General features: G+C 46.2%; 1 long non-coding RNA gene across 1 annotated transcript; it reads right to left on the bottom strand.

The window, feature by feature from the left end:
• Positions 1-1,073: 1,073 nt before the first annotated feature.
• On the bottom strand, positions 1,074-5,231 carry LOC119396146 (uncharacterized). Its single transcript, XR_005184391.2, has 4 exons — positions 5,031-5,231; positions 3,728-3,795; positions 2,325-2,379; positions 1,074-1,198 (listed from the first exon to the last, which is right to left on the bottom strand). It is a non-coding gene; the product is annotated as an uncharacterized LOC119396146 (long non-coding RNA).
• Positions 5,232-13,316: the final 8,085 nt, after the last annotated feature.

Genomic DNA, 13,316 nt, shown 5'->3' with positions numbered 1-13,316 from the left:
TTTGATCGTGCAGCGTTACGATAAGTGCCCCGAAGTTAACGCAGTTATAATGAATAGTGACGGAGGCTTGTTTAACGATATCACCGTGAGAAGAATTTTTACTGATGTGAATTTTTTTCTTGTCGTTGAAACGGGCTTTACCTCTTGAATACGCCTCGTATATTTATTTCGTTTTGAAATCGAGAGTTCGACAGAAACCCGTCCGGTCGGGAAGAAACATTTGAAGGGAACGAAGTACACCGACTTAAAAGAAAAGCTTAAAAGAAAACGACCTTCATCATTTATTTCATTTTACTACTTATAACTAATTGCGAAGAATAGCAGCTGGTGTTTCTATGTCGTTTAGCGCCCCCTGGACATGGTCCCTCAAAAGAATGGGGATCCTTTAGAAGTAATTGACGACCGGCTTGACTGTCTTCACGGAGCGAACTTTCATACATCGACACGCACTCCGCTAGCCGTACGTTATCCACACGCGCTCTTCTCCGCAGCAGAAGTACGGTGATGTGAGAACCACATTGCTTGACATTCAGTGAGCTACCTCACTGTATAGTTATTTCCAGAAGGCGTTAGGTTGACCCACGGTCGTACTGGAACGCTACATTTAGCTTGTAAAACATTGTAAGTCCGGGATCGATATGTATCTTCATTTCGCCTTCCTCATAATCATATCGCGTTTTGGGCGTTAAACCCCACCAATGATATTTGTCAGTACTGTTGCTACAGATGTGCTCATTTGCACGTACGTTCTCCAACGTTGCATAAGCAAAAATCAAACCCTACCCAAGCATTCTTACCCGCATCGCCTAATTTCAATAATTATGTATTCTCATGCAGCGAATCGCTTTCAAGAAGCCTACGGCGGTTCGCCCTCATCGACAATCATCGTCCGTCTGCGATTTCTGCGCACATCTCTTCTGCTTACTTTTGTCATAATGCGACCTGTTGAACGAAGGACTCCACTTGTTGGATATATTTAAAGGGCTGTGTGGACGCTTTATTCGGTTGGTACCTCAAATTCAACACCGTGCTTATTGAAGTAAGAAATGGCAGTCCACTTCTTCAGCCCACAATGATGCTGATCATGTTCCTCCAGTGTGCTTTCCTTGATGCAGCTATCTATCGGCTTCGATTTTGCTCAATGGGCAGGAATTTTATTTTATTCTTCATCCAATAAGTTCAGGGTCCTCCCGAGCACCTAAAAAAGAAGAAAATGAGATTTTCTCAGCACCTGGTCAGTAAATAATGAAAACGGTATCATATATATATATATATATATATATATATATATATATATAATATATATATATATATATATATATATATATATATATATGCAGTTATTAATCTTTATATGTAATGTACGGCCTGGCGAAGGCCCCTACCAGGCAGCAACGTTGGCAATAAAGCATCGTTTTTCGTTTGTACGTGGAACTCATCTCGCGTAGCTCTACAAAACCTTGGTGTAAGGTGCAAGGGAATACGGCCGCTGCAAGGAACGAGGCGGTTTTCGTGCTGCCTGTCGTCTTAATGCGAAGTAAGCGGTGAGTACTGTACCGCATGTAGCGTGCAATGTGATACATTACTATACGGAATGTACAGTAATGCATGTACAGTACCGCATGCACAGTACCGCGTGTACAGTACCCACGGATTGAAACGGGACATTTAAGAGAGCGGCCCGCTACGTGCTTGTTCACGCCCAGACGGAGCTGAATAAATTTTTTCCCATTCCATTTTAGGGCTAAGTAACACGCATGCTTTCGTTTCCTCTGTCTTATGTTCGGCCCATATCGGCGTAATTTCGACTCGAACGCGTAGATCCAAGCCTACGTTATCTTTAGTGACCAGATTCGTCGCAAGATGACCTCGTTATCTGGAGTTATTCCGCATACAAGTCGTCATACTAGAAAAAACTGATGTCGCGTTTGAATTCGTGAGTCCTGCACATGGACATGCGAGCCGTCTACTGCTTTCGGTTGAGATAGCGCGCGCACCCTCGTGTTCAAAGTTGGCACTTGCTGCTCGAACGACGCTGTGCATTTCGTAGGTACTGCTGGAACTGAGGGAACGGATAGCAAGCTGTGGGAAACGCGGCCGAATATGTAAATGTCGATATGAGGTAACGAAACTAAGAAATTCGAAAGCGCAAAATTGAATCATATCGCGCTGAACTTGATGTGTAGGAGATCATGGGGAAAGCATCTCGTCCTGCTATAAAAGCAAGATAGGCTTAGGGTGAAGACGATGAGGTGGAATGGAGCACATAACACCAATGCGCTCAAAGATAGGAAACCAAATGGCTGTAGATGTAAAGTACTCACATTGGGGGGGATTAATGAAGTCACCGCAGAACTCACCAGGTGCGCATAGTTTGCCCTGCAAGAGACGAACAACGATATGTTATTGGTTTATTTACTTTAAAATTGCGTACCACGTTTCCGCAGCCACCTTTCAGCTATTTAGACAGATTTACCGGGCAGGTAGCACGTACAGGTTCAAATGAGCCTGCAGGTGCTCTTTGCTCCTTGCTGCTCATCTTTGCTGCTTTTTCAGTTGGCGCATATCATGCTGGCTGGTACATCCAGCTTTAACAGCCTTGTCAAAGCAGCACCAACAAAAATGCTATTTTCTGCTACCGTTTCCTCAACCATGTATTCGCGGAATTACGGTGTTGGTATGCAGTGAGATATCACCGCCGCGCCAGCGTCTTTGGCGACATGTAATTCAATTTGCTTCTTGCTCAGATCTTTAAGCTTTATGCACTTACTACTACTACTACTACTACTACTACTACTACTACTACTACTACTACTACTACTACTACTACTACTACTACTACTACTACTACTACTAATAATAATAATAATAATAATAATAATAATAATAATAATAATAATAATAATAATAATAATAATAATAATGTGACTCTTTCACATTATTTATTGATGCACAGCTTTATCGGTATAGGTACAAAATTTTGCTTATGTAAGTGTCGATAGGCAATTGAGTTTTAATTACCGAGGCACAATGCCAGACGAACATGCTCAAAAAGCAAGGTGAAATAGTCATAACAAATATTGCATTGCAGCGTCTCAGTTTACGATCCTAAAGCCATTCGTATTTGCCTCTATTTAATGCGTGCCTCCAATAAAACGGTTGTTGTAGGTAACTGCATGTAGACGCTGTACCTTGGCGTGTTCTTTTTACCACAGAAGCACATGTCTAATTTCGCATCTGCCTCAAAACGAGAATTCCGTCAATACAGCGGACATGGTCTTCGTATCCCCAGAGCAGATACTTCATTACACCAGGTTTTGCAATAGCAGCCTGAAGCAGGTGTCTGATTACAATGCATGGGACCTTGTAGCCATTGGTTCCCGCGACTATAAGTCGCTCGAAGTAGGCGCTAACCTCTGTGAGCTCTGATAAATCGTCAGCAGGTATTCGTTCCTATCTTCATTGTTATCTGGGTGTGATACAATGTTCCCTTTAATCTATTGACGAATGCTTGCTGTTTAAAAAAATTTGTCTGATTTGTCACGTCTTCTCAACTTCACTTCTGGCTGCTGACAACTTGCGTATTTTCAAAAAAAAAAAAAAAAAGAAAGAAGCACCGTTTGCTTCCAAAGCACAGCGTTTTTTTAGGATAGACTCTTAAGCAAACGTTATTTTGAAGTTTCCTTTCGTATTATCGTGAGCAGTACTATTACGAACGGATACTTACACCACACATCACTCGCTTTGTATTGCGCGATCTAGCGGGTTGACGGCGTGCCGCTTCCGTTGACATCACTGCGAAAAAAAAAAAATTCGCCCACGATTATGATACTGCCTAATGCGAAATCTGAATGGAGCTTCGCGTTGGGCCAACGCCAACTGTGTTTGAAGTTTTGGCTTTACGCAGTCGTATCTTCGTAACAATCGTTACATATCGCCACAGAAACTGCCAGCGCTCGAGCGCTACGCGTTCGCTTATTTCGTCCTGGTTCGCGTTATCAATTAAGCCGACACCAACGGTGCGCCGCTCAAAGGAGGCGCGGGCGCCTTAGAGCTGCGCTCTAAAACGCCAGGCCTCCCCGGAGCGCGTATCACAGTACCATCGAAAGCTGGTAGAGTGGCCTTTCTAGAGCCCGTTCTAAACTCTCTCGGGGCAGCTAATACAAGTACACACGCGAGGTATCCACTGCGCCATAAATCATATTTTTTTTTTACGTAGGGCGGCCCCCACTACGCCATTATTCTTCTTTGTGCGGGTAAGCGAGGTACCCGCTACACATCTGTAAGGTATTATGTGCGCTTTGTTGATGCTGCATGTGGCTGATGACGAAGAATTATGGCTGAGCACTTTGCAGTGGGCAGGAAGCATTAAACCACACACTGGTTGCGCAATTAGCATTGCTTGATGACTGGTTGTTATTTTACTCTTCTGCCACGCTGTATTACATAGGTTAACGCGATTCCTTGATCGACATGACGCCTGTATAGGGACTTTTTACAAATGAGTTTCAAGCGCCAGCGCGGCTCTGTGGTAGAATACTCGATTGCCTTGCAGACGCCCCGGGTTCAAGTCCAATTCGATGCTCGTTGTTTTTTTCCCGTTTTATTTTTGTCATGTCTATCGGCTACGCCACCGACGGCGACGGCGACACTGCGCACCGCAGGAACGGACACCTAAGAGCTGCTCTCGAAAAGAAAACAACAAATGCTCTTGCGCCTGCTTCAATGCGTACAATGAGCATTCGTGTTTGACCGGTATCACCTCGATCCTGCATGTCGTCAGTGACTCATAATGAATGCTCATATGTCATCTGCTCAACCACGTTTCTTCTTTCTCTTCTTCTCAATAGAAAGCATAAGTTACTATTCTCTTGTGAGTGAAGTCTTGGGTGATAGTTAAAATATGATTTCTGAACGCAATGATTTTTTTTACTGGACGAAAACTAACTCTTGTTGACAGAATCTAACTCAAACGCTATTGTCGCTTCACGAAGGATGGCCGTAACAGACCCCGGCTCTATGGAACTTACCTTCGCAGAGAAGAACGACAACCAATATGAGCGCCACCCTCTTCATCGTGACATTCATGGTGCTTGCAGATGAGTGGTGATCCAGACAAACGCAGTCACTTCTGCCAGATCTGTGCTCTGGCAGCCTGTATTTATAGCAGCCTCTCGTACGTGTGCTTACGCCTAAAGTAAAAACATCTTCGCGTTCCTCCTAGTGCCTTTAAAAATGAATGCATGTGGCGTAATAACTAGAATAGAGCTTGCTTAAGATTCTGTGCCAGAACCGGTTTCGTGTTGGGTCGCCTGTTTGCGTTCCAAGATATATTTGATGTTGCATCTTCTACAGCTACAGACACACACGTTCGATACGAAAACTTCCTTGATCAGCGAAGGCTATATATGTATATTTACCGGAGAAGTCGTTTCGCTTGTCCTTGCCAGAAAAAAATATTTGAAGTAGCCAATAACGATGCCAAGACAGATATAACATACGCGCCTAATTGTCAGAGAGGGGTAACTGCCAGGAAAAGTGAATTGCGTGAATAGTTTGTGTTGCGAGCAGCGGTTTGTTCGGCAATTGTAGCATGAGCAACTGTAGAATCGCATAAAATCGTGCTCTACTTTCTGTCGCTGTTCATATCTATTAATAGGCTAGATCTGAAAGTGATTGAAAGAGCGTATTTGCTTGCTTTGTCACTGATTGTGTTTTAATCAAAATGATGCGTCACTTTCCAATGCTACACATTTCTCATAACAGCAGCTCACTGGTGTAGGATCCCTTTTACCGACTACATATCTAAAGAATTGCTCTCGTGAACATATTGCTGGGAACTATTTTTTTCTGGCCTAGCTATAGAAGCGACGGCAAGAACAGTGACGCTGTACTAAACATCAGCGTCCATTTGAACCGCTCGGTTGCTTTGTCGCTCTGCGGGGTATAAGCGGTGAAATGTTTGTTCACGGTAGAGCTAGAACGATAAATTCTTGAACGACTTCAAACAAGAATTGACAGCAGCGACCAAGGAGCGGCTGCCACGCTGCACCAATAATAGGTATGATGTTTTAACGCAAGATTTGCGGCGCAAACTCAGCACGAGGAAAAAACGAGAGAAGACAAGACATGGGGCCTCTCTTACTTTCCTCTTGTTTCCCTCGTTTTCACTTTGCGCCACAATTCTTCCGTTAAGCTACGCATCAACTGGCTTAACGTTACACTCTGCTAATGGCATGATGCCGTAATAAGCACATCCACCAAAGTCGCAAGGACAGCTTATTGGTAAACGAATTAGTTTACACGAGCTAGTTAGCTTATACTGAAATTGCTGATGAAATATTGACCGTTCGGTGCACAAAAATACTGCGGTAATTTTTTTTCTATTATGCCCATTTCATGAGACTCCTGACGGTGATGGTTTGGCGCAGTAAACTAGCCTTTATTGACAAAGCTCACGTAATGGCGTTGGGCGCGGTGTAATCGGGCGCGACAGAATCCCACTTGCGTACGGATGAATATAAAAGATGGAAAAAGCGTGGTATATTGATGCGGACCGGAAACAATGGGTGAAAATGTATATCAGGCGAATGACGGCCGCCGGCAGGTATGATAGCAAGCTGTTTGGGGCATTGACAAAGATTACAGATGAGGAAGACGCAGGCGCGATGAAGGTAGTTACCCATGAGGAAGATGAAGGTAATTTATGTGTTTTATTGCCATGACAAATGTATTTCCCATGATGGAAGTGGCCGCCAACCTGTGCGAGGGCACTCCGAATTGTGCCGACTATGGAGTTCTGAACGAAATACGCGCAACGCGCGTTATTCCTGTCATGTTCCAACCATGAACGGGTGGAAAACAAGAGGTGAGACACAATAAGTGCACCAAGGACGATGTCGGCGATCAGGACCCGCCACCTGTGGTGGTGCAAGAGCCTGATACCTTGCGCCTTTGAGCGGAGTCTATAATAAGCAGTGGCAGCGTTGTTCATTCCACAGAGAGCGGGCGTGGACATTCAGAAATTCTCTTTATCCATATATATATATATATATATATATATATATATATATATATATATATATATATATATATATATATATATATATATATATATATAATCTGGAGGACGCTATTCGCACATGCAAATCTTGTAAATCTAGCAGGGTACATCAGCAAGACTTTAGTTAGCGCATCTCAAAAGTTCAAAAGAAAGTTTGCGCGCTCATGATCCAAGCTCTTTCTTAGAAATGAGAAATCCTTGAACAAGGGGTGTTGCTGGAGCCAGAATTTTGACACGTGGACTTGCTATTAACGGAGCAACTCCAGCGACAACCACTGTTGAAGGATTTTTCATCTCTTGAAGCTTGCATCTTGCCCTCAAATTCTGCCTTGTTTATAGCTCTTCGGCCTTGTTTATAGCTCTTCGTCGTACTTCAATGACCTCCACCAAATTATCGGACGCTTTGGCAGGTCTAATACCTTAAGGTTTCTGAATCCTGCTCTGCTGCGTCAAATTGTTTTCGCTCATGCCTGCAAGAGCAAGCTGCCGCTTCGTCGCCATTATCTTTGTCCTCATTCGTATAGTGCACCAATGGTATTTAGGTCAATTATGTGCAGCAGTTTCACTGATGAAGTCCTCTTTCATTCATTAGCAGTGAAATACAGACTGGCTTCTTACTTTGCGAATTGGATGACATAATACCGGTGGCTCACAAAAGCAACACGGCTCTGGATCAATACGCAATGCATTCGGAACTCTAAGAACTACTAAGCCTTGATGCCCTATATCACGACAGCTACGTTTGACTTACTACGGGTAATGTATAAATGAATAGGATTGTGAACTGCGCAAGGTGGTAAGTATTAATCGCGAATATAAACGAAAGAGCGCAATACGAAATAGGACTAGGAAGAGTGGACGCAACACTGCAGAGCTCGTGTTGTGCCCAGTATGATGAGTCGAGACATTACGAGCGCCGGAGTGTTGTGTCCACTCTTTCTAGTCCTCTTCTTTTTGCGAAGTTTGCTCATATTCGCTATGAGTGCATATTCTATGGGGAAAACTGACCTTTCACATAAGCGCTTCAGCATCTCAGAAACATTAGGAATGTTGTAATAGATATAGAGAAAGTAGTGAGCAGTATAAAGAAGCTAGTTTCACCGCAAGGGCAAAGTAATGAATACAATTGCGACAAATAGTAATCATATAAAAAGTAAGGCTAGCAGCTCACTACTTTAGTATGCCACCTGGCACGACTGAACAAAACTCTGGGGCAATGACACACGGCCGCAGCAGCAAGCGAAGCATCCTTAGTGCCATCTTTAACTCCTCTGCAAACTAAGAGGTACAAATGTATGAGCAGTCTGCGGATACCTGGACAAGATAAAGCCCTAACCACGCGCACTCGTTATAAAGCCTCAGCGCGTGGCGTGTAGACTTGGCGTCGCGTCGCGTTCCTATGGAGGGAGAAGGCGCGCATAGGGAGAGGGCACGCCACGCGCTCATGTGCTGTAACGCGTACGCGTTGTTAGGACTTGAGGCGCGCGTGGCCGCGAGCGACTAAACCCTGCAGCTCAAGGTACGCAGTTTCTGAGAGAGGCAGGCAGCCCACCTCCGCCACCCCTACACACGACTTTCACGCCACTGAGACGGCGAGTCCATTTTGCCTCCACTTGCGCCGCAATCGCTGGCAGCTGTAGCACGCTTTCACTCGCACATTGAACATACGACGCGAGGGAATATGTTATCAATTTGTACTTTATATGGCACATCACGCCTACGCCGACGGCAAGGAATGTGCCTCGGGTTTCTATATAACAGCTATCCTAACATCAGTCGCTCGCTACCTGTGAGCGATAGTGAGGCCTTCGTCATCAGTGGAAAAAAGATAGGCAGAAGGTCACGATGAATATGAGTATAACGCATAACACTAATGCTTCCAAGAAGAGAAACGTAGCGACTGTAGATGGGAAGTACTCACAGGCAGCAGGCGACATTTCCTCATCTTCCGAAGACTCATTCGGCTTACACAGCTTACCCTATAAGAGATGAAGAAGGATGCGTTATTTATTTACTTATTTGTTTATTTTAAAAACTACATATAACATTTTTGTGGTCAACGTCCAGCCACTTTGAGAAATTTACTTGGTGGCTAAAATTTACAGGAACGCGTGTGGTGCAAAACAGTGAGTGGCGTCACATACATGCACAGGTACACATCAGTGACTTCAGCGCAGCACATATTTACACCAAGTAAGCACAAAAAAAAAAAAACAGTAGGTATCCTCAGCACATGTACTGGACTGAACCTGACTTTAGACAGTATGGTGTTCTAACAGCTTATATATAGTCAGCACTATCAATCATTTAGTTATCATTAAACAATTTTAGTCAGTGTTAACTAATACTGATAGCATGCAAGTAAACTGGGTAGTTAAAGACAAGTGACCTGGTGAGACCCTCTTTACGATGGTGATGCCTTAGGGATCGGCGTATATCGTCCTTCCCCAATACAGAAAGCGACTGGGAGAGTGTCAAGAGCACACCGTGTTCCTAACGTCAGAAATATTCCGACTTTTGTATTTGAACTTTGTGTTCCAAGTATTAAAGCCCGATGCATTAGTGAAGTCGCATGCCTAAACAGGCATCGATTGCGTCGTCGCTGGCCCAGCTCCTTTACGGCGGAGCGGACGTTTCTTCCAGGTATCCTGCGTGCGGCGCGATGTCTCCTACGTAGCGTTTTGCTTCGACGTCGCAACGCCATTTGTACCCGACAGCCACTACTGAAGCGCATACAGACGAAAACGGCGCCACTCTTGGCGTGCTCCACGACCAGCGATAGTCTGGCTAGTCTGTATAGACTGTCGCCTATGCGAGATGCACGATCGCTAAAGCCGTAATAAGGTACAATTTGGCTAAAAAGCGTGTGGCTGCTAGTCGGGATGCGTGGAGTGTCCCGGCCGTACCTACATGGTGGCCCGTTCGGTCTACTAAAAGGTCACCGCGCCTTTTGTAGGCTGCAAAGCTGCGCTGAAGACCCATCTGGTTTCCTAGCACTGTAGGCTAGGAGCTTAAAACAGGTGTCTCGCTCAACTCCACGGGAAGTCGTAGCCTTGTGTTCTCGTGATTATAAATCGTGTCGAAGTAGACGCTAACCTCTGTTTTCTCAGATAAATTCCAAATAAGTATTGATTTGTTTATCTTCATTTAATATAGCGATTTCGTCCAAAGTAACACGGTTCATTTGCTGAAACGATAAGGTGTGGAGAACGGCCAACTCTCGCCCACATTACGTGGGAATGCCAGTCGCGGCCCCCAAACGTCAATTCTCCCCTTTGGGGGACGCAATCTCGATCAAGGCAGTGGGAGAGCTGGCTTGCTAGCAAGGATCGGGAGAGCCAGCTGGCTCTGCTCGACGAAGCCCAGCGAGCCGCAAAAGCCAGTGGAGCCCTGGACTGAGGACCCCACCCACTCGCCCAGAAACGTTATATAAGCAATAAATGTTTTTACTACTACTACTACTACTACTACTACTACTACTACTACTACTACTACTAAGGTGATTCACGGGAAAACATAAATTAGAGTCTTGGGCTTAGCAGCCAATAGAAAGTTATAGATAATATAGATACAACTAGGGCCTTAAGTGACTATAGGGCAATACCTATAGAAATGCGATCCATACAGGAAGGAAACAACACTTGGAGTCATAAACAAGCCATGGCTTTGACCACAAGACCGGTAGACGGTAATAAGACAGACAGGTGTGACTACGTGCCTTTCGAAATCAAACACCTATCAGCGTTCGAACGACACATCAAAAAGACTTTTCGTGGCGTTTCTAAAATCTCCATGATATCTCATGGCTCCTGTATACATGTGTGACCATATGATCTCTCTCTTCCGTACCAGATGAAATGCCGTCCCAACCGAGACTTCATATATTTAACACATATTCAGTCTTAGTCAAGGGGTAACACGGAACCAGCTTCCTGGTGTGATGCTAATGCTCGGAATGTACTGAGTATATGAAAGTTCACTAACGCGAATACTCGTTAGCATGGGATATCATGCTTTCATGTTAATGTATCAACAAATACTGCCCATGTCCTCCGTGTTACGTTATTCAGAAATTTGTGACTTTTGTCGCGCCATCAGTACGTCGTTTCTGGCTGCTAACAACTTGCGCATTTCCAAAAAATACATCGTTTCGTCCCAAAGGATAACGCTGTTGGGGTCGAACTTCGTACGTTCGCCGAATACCTTCATATTGTTACCCGCCCCGCGGCCGGCGTGCCTGCGCCAACACGGAAGCGGTGGTACCGGATGGTGGAACGACGACTGTCTGCTGGTCACAAAGGACGCGAAGACCCACGTCTCCCGAAGGGGTCAATTATGGTGCCTTACAGGAGACCGTGGCCCAGCCGGGCTACAGGGACGGAAGGTACACTTGCGCCTTCGCTGTGACAGCCAAAGGCGGCGGCAATGATGCACGGCCAATTGTATTGACGGCCCGTCAGCCCAGCATGGCAAGTACGTACCCGGAGGTGCTTTCCTACGACCCGTCGACGCATGAGGCCGAACATTCCGGAAACCGGGTTGAAAGGGAGCTGAGCGGCGGCGGCGAATCGACGAGTGGGCGAGAGGCGGTGGTTCCTGCGAGGAGGTGGCGAGGAGGACCGGGCCTGGTACTTTCAGCGGCAGCCGACCGGGAGACAAGAAGAGAGTTACTCCTGCTTTCCGATTGGACTGTAAGAGTGTTTGAATGGGGAGACAGGGAATAAAAGCAGGGGTGCAGTGACAGGAAGGGGGAAGAGAAACGAATAAACGTCTCTATCCAGATGATGTCGGAGCGGTCGTTTCCTCAAGGTGCCAGCAGATGAAAAGTTCTCGTCTTCGGCTTCTTTGGCGGCAGCAGCAAATGTCGCGCAACCAGCGAGCCGAGTGGAACAAACGAGAAGAACGTAACTGGCGCAGTCGAGCAGGATCTGCATGGCTGAACTGAGGAGGACAGCGGGGAGCGACATCGGCCGAGACTGACGACAACCACCTTCAACTGACTACCGCGCTGCGGGATCAACGAAGCAAGGCTAGTCCACCGGATTCCGAGGAGGAAGAGCGCACCGCAAGGCTACTGCAGGCGGGTACCTCTTGATTTTCTGTTGGGCGCAAGCGATGACAAAGCATTACAACTTGCGAGACAGAGAAAGGGACAACTCGGAAATGAACGGGGACGGGGCAGGAAACTTGCAGGCGTTGGGAGTCGCCGACAGCGGCACGGGGGGTCATGGTAGTGGCACGTCAGATACGGCGTCGGAACAGCAGCTAGCGCTGCTACAGCTTCAATTGAAAATTGCCGAGGCTAAGGAAAAGCCGGAGATCATTGAGGCGATCGAGGCAATCGGGGCAGACGACGAGGAATGTTTAGAGGAACAGGAAAGGAAGCGCAGAAAAGAAATAGAGAAAGAGGAATGGAAGCGCAGGCAGGAAAAACTCGAAGAATATAGGAGGAAGATGCAGGCATTAGACGAAGAGCTAGAAAGGTTGCACCGTGAGCTTGATGTACTGAAAAAAAGAGGCCTGACATCTGTAGATGTAGCGCACAAACGGTGCGATGTAGCGGCGGTGCCGTTTGAGGCCAAAGATAAGGCTAGTGCTGGTGAAGGCATAGCTGATGCCCTAACCCGTTCCGAGGAAAGAGAGCTCGCGGCCAAGTCAGGGTGTGAGGATTCCGTGGTGATGGTTTCCACCGGAAAGGAACCTCACAGCACTGTAGACGATGTCAGGGAAGGCGCGCCAGCTAAGGAGGGAGTCGGGAGTTTAGAGGCTTTTCGGGTATCTCGCGAAGAGGAGCGCACAGGAGAGCTCATACATGTAAGTCCTGCCGTTCTGAATGCCGAAAGTGACGGAGATTCCACTCTGAGAATCCAAAAGCCACAAGGGCTAACGGAAGATCTGAGTGGAGAGGACAATGCAGTTGCGAACAGCTCACTGGTATGCGAGCTGCCTTGTATAGGAGTAAGTAGCGGCATTGTCCTAGAGAGCGTTGAGCTGTCCGCCAGTCTAGTGACTGAAATAGAGGATGAATTGCAAGGTAGTCATCAACATTGTGCGCGCGAGACAGGCGAAGCTTGTGACGATGTCGATGTGTGCCAGAGGCGGACTAAAGGCTCCCAAGTCGGCACCAAGAAGCGTGCAAAAGGGAGAAAGCGTCCGAAGGACAAAGCGGCAAAGGTCGCGACGCGTTTGAGAAAAGGCTTCAAACGACGGAGCGAAATCGCGAGAAAAGTGCAGTTGTCATCTCTGACGGGTA

This window comes from Rhipicephalus sanguineus, chromosome 6 (assembly GCF_013339695.2).
Source record: "Rhipicephalus sanguineus isolate Rsan-2018 chromosome 6, BIME_Rsan_1.4, whole genome shotgun sequence".
Lineage (NCBI taxonomy): Eukaryota > Metazoa > Arthropoda > Arachnida > Ixodida > Ixodidae > Rhipicephalus > Rhipicephalus sanguineus.
Note: the sequence above shows the minus strand (reverse complement) of the source record. Positions and strands in the feature narration are given on the sequence as shown.